This window comes from Monopterus albus, unplaced genomic scaffold (genome assembly GCF_001952655.1).
Source record: "Monopterus albus unplaced genomic scaffold, M_albus_1.0 scaffold18.1, whole genome shotgun sequence".
Classification (NCBI taxonomy): domain Eukaryota; kingdom Metazoa; phylum Chordata; class Actinopteri; order Synbranchiformes; family Synbranchidae; genus Monopterus; species Monopterus albus.
Genome location: NW_018127898.1, coordinates 1877344 through 1886580, shown reverse-complemented (window position 1 = coordinate 1886580; position 9237 = coordinate 1877344). Strand labels below are relative to the sequence as shown.

The 9237-nt window shown below is 44.6% G+C and overlaps 1 protein-coding gene across 1 annotated transcript in view; it reads right to left on the bottom strand.

The window, feature by feature from the left end:
- Positions 1 to 8782, bottom strand: part of LOC109956257 (forkhead box protein P4-like) — a 64295-nt gene extending 55513 nt beyond the window's left edge. Inside the window, exon 1 of the mRNA XM_020593227.1 lies at positions 8143 to 8782. The gene's annotated coding sequence lies outside the window, so the exon portion shown is untranslated. The remainder of the gene's footprint in view (positions 1 to 8142) is intronic.
- Positions 8783 to 9237: the final 455 nt, after the last annotated feature.

Genomic DNA, 9237 nt, shown 5'->3' with positions numbered 1-9237 from the left:
GAGTAACAGGCAAGGAGGAGACACGAGAGACAGCGAGTGCTGAGTGACTATCAGAGCTCCAACAGGGAAAAGAACACTTTCCGACCAGCTAAGAACCAGGAATGAAGACAGGCCTGGCAGCTGCAGGCACACATGCTCTGTGTGTGTGTGTGTGTGTAGCCTTATGAGTGACACACACGAACATCTTTCCTTATAATGTGCATGACCAATGATGAAGGGAGAGGTGCTTAAAAATACAAAAGCAGTATATAAGAAAGTGACTGTTTGCTGCAAACTAAGTTTTAAAAAAGTCTGATAAAATATCCCTTTTTATTGGACGTATGTCTCTTTATAAGTCGACCACAAATGTCTGTGGGAGGAGGAGAAATGTCTGGGTTTGAACACTGTGTTGTGTCTTTGTAGATACAGTGGAACAGTGAGAATGTGACCGCAGTACATTTGAATGTTTTTTCTCTTTCAGTTCAGGAAAAAAAATATTGTAATTAATTGTTAAAAGAAAATATTGTGACTCTTTTCATTTTAAAACTTGAATTGATGCATTGAACGTAAAAATGAAAAGGAAAACATTTCTTTAATTAACATAAAATCTGATATCAGTATATATTTTAACAGTATCATATGCAGACTGTTAGAATAATTTAAAATAATTACCTTAGCTTGAATGGTGACCCAGGAACTTAAATAACGCCCAAATCAGACTACACTCCTCTTTTCCACAAACACCACCTTCTCATACTTTTCACCTCGTCTTTTCTTCTTGTTTTTCAGCTCTTTCAGCTTCAGCTCACCCTCTGACCAGGACTCTGGCAGCAAACAGCTAACACTGCTTCAAAGGCCGAAGGCCCACAGTGCAAGCACACACATACACACTCTGCCTTCTTGCTCCTCAGGAACATGAGAGGCCGGTAAAGCTGTGGTGGACAGCAATCTTGATCTGGCAGGATTAGGCTACTTTTATTTCCCCGAGAGCCACGGGGGAGGAGGGGAGGAGAGGTGGAAGGAGGGAGATGTGTGTGGGGTGGGGTGGTGGGGGACTTCCAATCCTTCGACAAATGTCAGACAGCAACCGGTGACCAGGGGGCGCACACGCACACACACACATACACACATGCCAGCTAACACGTTCATAAACTCTCCTGAAAAAGCCCAAAGTGCCACCAAGAAGGGAGACTCATCACTCTCTGTCTCATCAGCCGGAGGAAGAAGAAGCGATGTGGGGGCAAGAAGGGAGAGAAGGAGAAGACGGAGGGAGGAGGGAGTGATGGGGGGGGATTACACAATTATTCAGATAACAGCTGGGAATAATCTAGTGGCAGATGTCTCTCGGTCAACAATGCCCACCACACACAGGCGTGCGTGTGCGCGCGAATACACACCAGCTCCAATGCCCAGCGAGCAGCCGCAGAGTGACAAACCAGCACAAACTACTACAGCAACACAGGCTACAACGGTGACAGAGAACTTCATTCTCCCTGAACAACAACACGTCTGAAAACACACACGTGTTGGCAAACTGGTGACCTGTTTGCTTCCCTTCTCCTCAGACAGCCGTCTGAAAAACAAAACCTAAAACCTGCGGAATTCTGTCCGAGGAGGGGAGAGGTGCAGGGTCACCCGCTCAATGACGACTCATTGTAGCTGCACACGCGCGGGCGCACAAGCGCGCATTATGAGTACACACATGGAGTGCAACAGCATCCGTCGTGTCTGTGAGCGATCTCGAAGACTCCCGGCAGTGGCTCCAGCAGCCACCGTCGTCCCCTCCTGCCTCCCTGTGAAAGGGGGACTGGTGAAGCCATAAAGACGCAGCGCACTGGGCGCACTGGGCGCAGCCTGCGCCGTCTGTTCACCCCGAGAACCGCAAGAAATCAGACGCAAGAAGAGGAAAACGAGGAGGAGAACAGAGAGGAGAGCATCTTATTTTGACCTCTAAACATCTCAATTCTAAATCATTTTAATCCGAACCCTTCTCTGAATATTTCCCATGCACCTCTACACTTTAGGAAAAGTTCATTCTTTTTCAAACAACAAATCTTTGTGTGAGGTTAAGCGTAGAAGAGGAGGAAGGAAGGGCGGCACAAGCAAGAGGCGACAGCGAGCTCTGTCAATCCGTCAACCCAGGAAGCCTCTTGCGATTTGGTTTAACACTGGTTAACAGCTCGTCCTGTCAGGGGATGGATCATCCCACGGCGCCTCACATGCTAATAGCTTAAGCAGGCATCCCATGTCCCCCGGAACTAATACTTCAAATACTAATACCATAAAAGATCAGTGCACGCCAGCACTCCAGCCTCACTTTCGCCCGCGTTAGCCAACGTCCTGATACCTCACGGATTAGAAAACATAATGAGATGCATTTAAATGGTTATTCCCGATCCAAGATGGTACGAAACAGGGACGAGAAGAAATGTGGCATGACTCATTTCCTACCATCACAGGTTGAAGCAATTCAAATGTTCTGATGACAATCACAGACTAAAAGAATAGAGAAATAATTCGGATCGAGATGAATAACTGCATTAAAAACTTATCAGGGATCAACCAAAAATTTGTAAAGTGGCGAGCAAATACATTTAAAATGTATTTTTTGTGTTTGTTTTCACACTTCTTAAGATGTAAGCTGTAAAACCGATCTTGAGTTCAGTCTGGTTGCAGCTGAGTTTCTGGACCTGAAAGTGCAAAATTCCTCCTCTTACATTTCATCAGTGCGTTCACTCGTCCGCTCAGCAGATTTCACCGCCGCAGGACTGCGGACAAACGAGCACTCAGGAGCTGTGCAGCGCTTCTCCACAGTCAGATGGTTTATGAAAAGTGTGTGTGTGTGTGTGTGTGTGTGTGTGTGTGTGTGTGTGTGGATGCGCGCGTACCCACAGCATTCTAGTCTTGCGCTTCACAGCTGCCACCTACCCTTCACAGCCATCCTTTCAATACACATTAGAGCAAAGCAGTGCTGCAGAAAGTTTTAGTCATTGTTGTTCTGAGCGAAGCTTTCCACTGATCTGCTCCCTCGGTTCCCTCGTTCGATTGACGGCCGCCCTGTCAGTTTGTCGCGGCGCTTTAGAAAACACCAACGGCTCTCTGATGAAGTGCTTACAAAAGGTCATAGGGTGGAGGCGATGGAGAGGAGCGGAGCCGACTAAGGAAAGAGGGACGGGACGGAGTGAAGGAAAATCCATAACACAAATACAGCTGTCAGAAGCAATGCAGAGTTAGCAGGGGACACAATGACCGATGAGAGCTTTTTCATGAAGATGCTCTACTTGAACACAACAGGCGTCCTCGTGGTTTCCACACACAACACTGCTCTGGTGTTTTTCAGCTTCTACTGGCCATGTCATGACCTCTGCCTGGCTGTTCCACTGACCTCGTGATCCTGTGTGACTCTTTCTGTCTCTGAAATCAAACTTCTCCTCGTGTCGTGCTTCAAAAGTCTACCCTCAGTCCCCCAGACTCCACAGCCCTTTGCTGCAAGCTCCAGCTCTCTGCTGGAGCCATGGCCTCAGGTGCCAAGCACGCTCTGATCTAATGCTTCCTCAGTGATAATGACACCCACCTGAAACCCTTGCACTGTCGTTTGCCTGGCTTCATATAGCCTTTCACTCATATGTTCTACAGTATCTCCCTCTCTGTCCCTCTCTTGCGTTCCTTCTCCCCTCCACCCGCCCATAGGAAACAGTCTTTTCCGCTCTGAGCTATTGGGTCACTCCTTTCCACATCCATCAGCTGTTAATGGGCCGGTGCTCTGTGGAGATGAAGAAACATCTCAGCGCCGGCCTGCCTCCCAGCCACCACTCTCACACACAGAGAAACTCATCTGAAGTGCACAGACATGTTAATGACCACGGGCTAAACCACCGCGCCAGGCCAAGTGATTAGCTTATCAATCAGAGGGCGAAAAGTGCGTAAATTTTAGAGAAGCAAGGTGGGCCTGCGAGTAGGCGTGCGATGACAGCTCGTTGAAAAGGCACAACAGGCCAAAGGAAAGGCAGCAAAAGATGACGACAGGTGGTCAGCCTCCAGGAGACGACTTTTGGCTTTCCTCGACTGTCCTGCAACTTTACTGCGCCACATCACCTTCCCACCCATCACAAAAACCAAAACCCCATCTTTGAAAAAAATGTATAACATGCACACATGGACAGACGGACATACACGCACAGAGGTATTCAAGCACCTAACCTCTCCTAAGTAACAGGTTCAATCAGAACCACATGTACAATCAGGTCTCAGACTAAAGCAAAACATTCACAACCAGCAGAGTCCACCGTGCACGGTAACATTTAATCCACTCATTTCAGTGACATTACTTGAACTATTTTTTAAAAACAATAACAAACTGTAATTGCTCGTGTAATGCATCAGACGTGTAGGCTTTTATCATATTTAGTGTCACTGAGCGGAACAGTTTTATTCCACAAAAATCAATGATACACTACATGGAATTTTGTTTCCTGTTAACCAATAATTACACAGTTGTTACATCACGTAAAATATCCTGCTTCCACATTCACAAGCCCATCACACATTTTCAGTTCAAATGTGCACACCCTGCAATAACGGCAGCTTCAGAAATAACTCTCATAACACTTGAAATAATTCCATTTAAAAACATGCTATCGCTCCCTGCACATTTTTTATTTTTTTTTATTTTTTTTGCTTTTCTCAAACCCCATCTAAAGGGTATTGAAAATTTAACTATTTCTGCTTTTAATGTACTAAGTGCTGCAATAGAAGTAAACCTGTGAGCATCTGTCGTGGGTCAAACTCTACATGTATGGCAGTGTCGTATACGGGTGCTCTTCAGCATCACTTTGGAGCCAAAAGCCCACTCAGACTTGTGGGTTTGGGATATCAGGAGGGCTTTAATACAGAGATGGAGAGACGGACAGGCGAGCCATCCGTGCTACCGACGCACAGGACATTTAAAACTTCAAACACTGCCCATTTTCACTGAAGCAGGACAGGTGAATTGAGAAAAAAAGCACTCTCACGTAGAAACACTCCCGTACTCAGATATATACACTGTTCTACACATGCATTCCCATGTGCTCATGCCGAGGGTAAGGACTCTCTCAGCGAGTTTATGGACTAACATAATCATATTGGTGGCTTTTAATCCAGCTGAAGGAGTTTTAAAGCGGATGAGATCCAATGCCATTACTGCCTGTCTCTAGACGGTCTCATACAAGGCTCCAAGTCCCATCACAGGACCGAGCTGCAAAACACGATTTAAGCAGTGTGTCAGTGGGCTAAACAGAAACGGAGGCTGAAACCCATGGAAATCAGCAGCGACTCTTACAAACAGTGAAACAAAACAGGACAAGGGAAAGACACAGCTGTCCAGAGCAGGGGGAAAAGGCAAAAAGAGTGTGGAAGGAAGTCAGATGAGGCAAACACACTCGGCCACCCAACAGCCCACAGAAAGCAGGGATAGTCAGTCAGCCTCTGACACCTCTGGCTTCCTGCACACACTCGCTTCTGTTCCCAAATAACTATACTTCTGCCTCTCAAATGCTCTTTTTGTTTCATTGTCTCCTATTATAGTTTCATGTAAAGGCTGTCACTGATGTGATGGCCTATCACACAGCACTAGACAGAAACTTTACAGCGATTTTACACTGTTGGTAAATGTAGCAGTGTTTAAATAGAAGTTTAAATTGTGATCATTTTAAATGTAAAATTACAGATAAATAAATTAATCTGCAGTTTGTTGGAACCTGAAACATGAAAAACGAGACATCTGAGCCTTCACAGGACCAAATCGGTAATAAACAACCTGAAAGAACCGAGATAAATCATAATTTTAATAACGGAAGTAAATATGACAAAAAATATTTTTGGCACATTTTAAGAAACATTTTAGAGACATTTCTCATATAAACACAAGTATGTAGAAAATATTTATCTAAGATTTGGGGGATAAACTATTTGAACACCCTTTAATATTATACAGCTGATAAAATACATCCAGCCTCTTAAGCCCAGAGCGAAATGATCAAATTAAACTGTGTTAAAATTCGGCTCTAAATTCGACTTTTTAATTAAAGAGCAACAAGAGGCCACTGTGCATTACAAATATTATTAACATATAAGCTCCTTACAGGTGAAATCAACTCTTTTTTTGCATTCACTTTGCAGCAGCAGCTCCGAGCCACCACAAAATACCTGCTTTCCTGCGTGACACCGGAAATGTGACAAGGTCGTAAAACGTGATGAAGAGCTTTTTCATTCCCGCTGGATCTTCTATTAAAGTGCAATTAAAAGTGTGTCATCGCGTCGCGGAAATGCCACCACAGAGGACAGGGGGAGACACAGAGGACACAGTAAATAAAATTAATTATGCCAAATGCCCCGGCGCCCATCAATCACGGGGCAATAATGCTCGTGTCAGGGTGTGCACCCACACGGCCGTGTATGCTTTTCTCTCAGTGACAGACAACTAACAGCAATTAGTTGTCATTTCATCTCTCTCCCTTTGTGTGAACTGAAACATTAACTCATTCTACATGTATGTGTGTGTGTGTGTGTGTGTGTGTGTTTGCAGCTTGACATCATGCGGGCAGAGTCCATCTGACATGCGGGAATGTTCTGGCTGACGCCTCATATTTCCTGACAGGAGAAAAGAACAACAGCAACTTTTTTTGCCAAACACCCAAGTTGATGCTACAGTGTTATATAACGTCAAACCTGTTCATCTCACTATAATATATAAACTATATATATATATACACACACAGGTCCGGTAGGAAGATTTTCTTTAAGGCTACTCGAAGAAGATTTTGTTCCCGTTGTGGTGCAGGCCAACTTTCAGGCGGTTTCTGACTATAAAAATAGGGAAGGAACACGAGCCATGCAGAGACTTTAACCCCTGTTTCTAATTTTAAAATATTGTCTACATCGGCTTTAAATGGGAATACATTTAATATTTTATATTTTGGTATCAAAAAGATATGAACTCGCGTATTTTTCTCTTGTAATCAGTGTAATTTCAAACGATCCCGGGTATGATCAGTGTTGACACTGTTGATTTGATCCTTTTAATATTTAGGTGGAGTCAAAATTGATCAGGCATGAACAACTTTCCTCCCTCTGCGAAGACATTCGTCTGCATATTTCTGTTTAATCCGACAAGATCACATGGAAAATACAAGAGACGCATCAAAAGTCAATGAGGTCCCACAACAATGGCTCCAATTTGAAAAGTCAAAATCATTTGTCCCCTGACCTACTGACTACACGTCCACTAGAAATCATTTCAAAATCTTTGCTAAGACCAGGGGTCTATCGTGTTTAGGGAGGATTGTGAAGCCCCTTTTATAATTTTGAACGGTATTGTTTAATTGCCAGAAACGACATTCAGCTTTCCAAAACCCAGAGAATATTTAACAACTGGGGGAGAATCAGGTAGAAAGCCAGGGCAAAGCACTCAAACAATTCTCAGGCGGGCTGTGGAAAATGATCGCCACACGACCTGTGTTAGTGTTTATGACCAAATCCCTTAATAAGGATTATTAACAGGGACGCGAAGGCAAACTCTGTTGCCTCCACTCGACAGTCCCAACCTGCGAGGAAAACTTTTTGTTGTCTCATGAGCGAAGACTTCGGACATCGAGACTTTCTGTAAGCACTGGCCATCCGGTTCCACGGAACTATGCTTTGATAAATGCTAAGAGGCCAAATAAATTACACCATCCCATTAAAATGATTGTATGTTTCAAAACGGGATTCTTAATCTGTAAATAAACGCGTGCTAAAGTGGCAAAGAGGTGGACGAAACCGATTCCAACGCGGATTTTAGTTTTGTTGAAGAAACGGAAAAGTTGAAGACAACGACTTCAAAGAGGAATTTAAAACGTGGCTAAGTTTCGCAGTCAACATGCCAGAACAGACTCAAAGTTAAAGTGAAACAGTCGGAGGAAAGTCTGAAAGAGGACTACGAGTGTGACCCCGCCGTATAATACGGCGCATTATATTAATAGTCTGACTTGGAGGACTTTGACAAACAATGTGCGATGCAAAGTTGAAGTTCGATGTGTTTTTTGGCTTTTCGTAGAGAATAATGTGTGTATGAGAGAGTTGCAGTGGAAGCACAGAGAGTGAGGAAGGTAAAAGGGGAAAGGAACGTGTAGATAATGCATCAACCTGTTCTCTTGGTTTCTGAAGAAGTCAACTTTCACGCCAGTGGTTGGACCATGTGGACAGCCCCGCTTCTGCTCCTCAAACCTCCGGCGCGTCCACTCTCTCACGGCGACAAAGGGGGACACAAACCGAAGAGACGGGGGGAAAAATTTCAAAACAAAAATTGAAAGAAAGAGAGGAGAGAGAGGGAAATCTAGGATCTAAGATCGCAGGACCATTACTTTCAACGACAAAGCGTGCTCGTTAGTCCTTTCCTTTTCCCTTTTGTGTGCGTCCTCTCTCCTCGAAGTGGCCCCTCTGGAGTGAAGTCAGAACAATACTGCCGCTAAAACTCTGGCACTGTGCGCAAGTTGCCGCGGAGAATGAGCGTCTTGTTGTGTTGCGTCCGCTTCCCCCGCGATTCAAGAGGCTTATTCAGCGTGTATAACCTCTCCAGCGGTCCTCACTTTTTGGCATCTCGTCTGTTGCTTGCTCGTTCGCTGGAAATCAGGGTTGAATCACTAGTGCAGGGTGTGTGTGTGTGTGTGTGTACGAGTGTGGAGTGTGTGTGTTGCGAGGGGACAGTTTGCCGCGTTACCGTAATGCCTGTAAAGCAGGTGCGCGTTTTCATCGCTGCCCTATCCTCGCAAAGCGCACAATAGGAAAACAGCAGCCGGTGAGAGTTATCTCTCTCCATCTCTCTCCCTCCCACTGTGTGTGTGTGTGTGTGTGTGTGTGTGTGTGTGAATGAGGGGAAGGCACTGATCTTTTGACCTCTCTTTGCATCCCGGCTGAGTTGTGCTATTGTGGAGGCAGAGAGGAACAGATGTTAGCCTGCACAGAGTTTGAGCTCAGAAACCGTCAGAGACTGAGCACAATCACCCAAACAGAAACTAGTCGACTTTTAAACACTTGGCATTTCATTTTGCATTTCACTGGTACTTTTACACTTACTGATAAAAAAAAAAACCTTAAATTGACCTTAATACATCAGACACACGTTCACAAGGAGCATATACACCAAAATAAATTACTTAATTTCTTAAAAATACTTTTCTGCTCCTGATAGACCTTTTTGTGATAACTTTCATCTTTTTTAATACTGCATGAAAGCCTGTA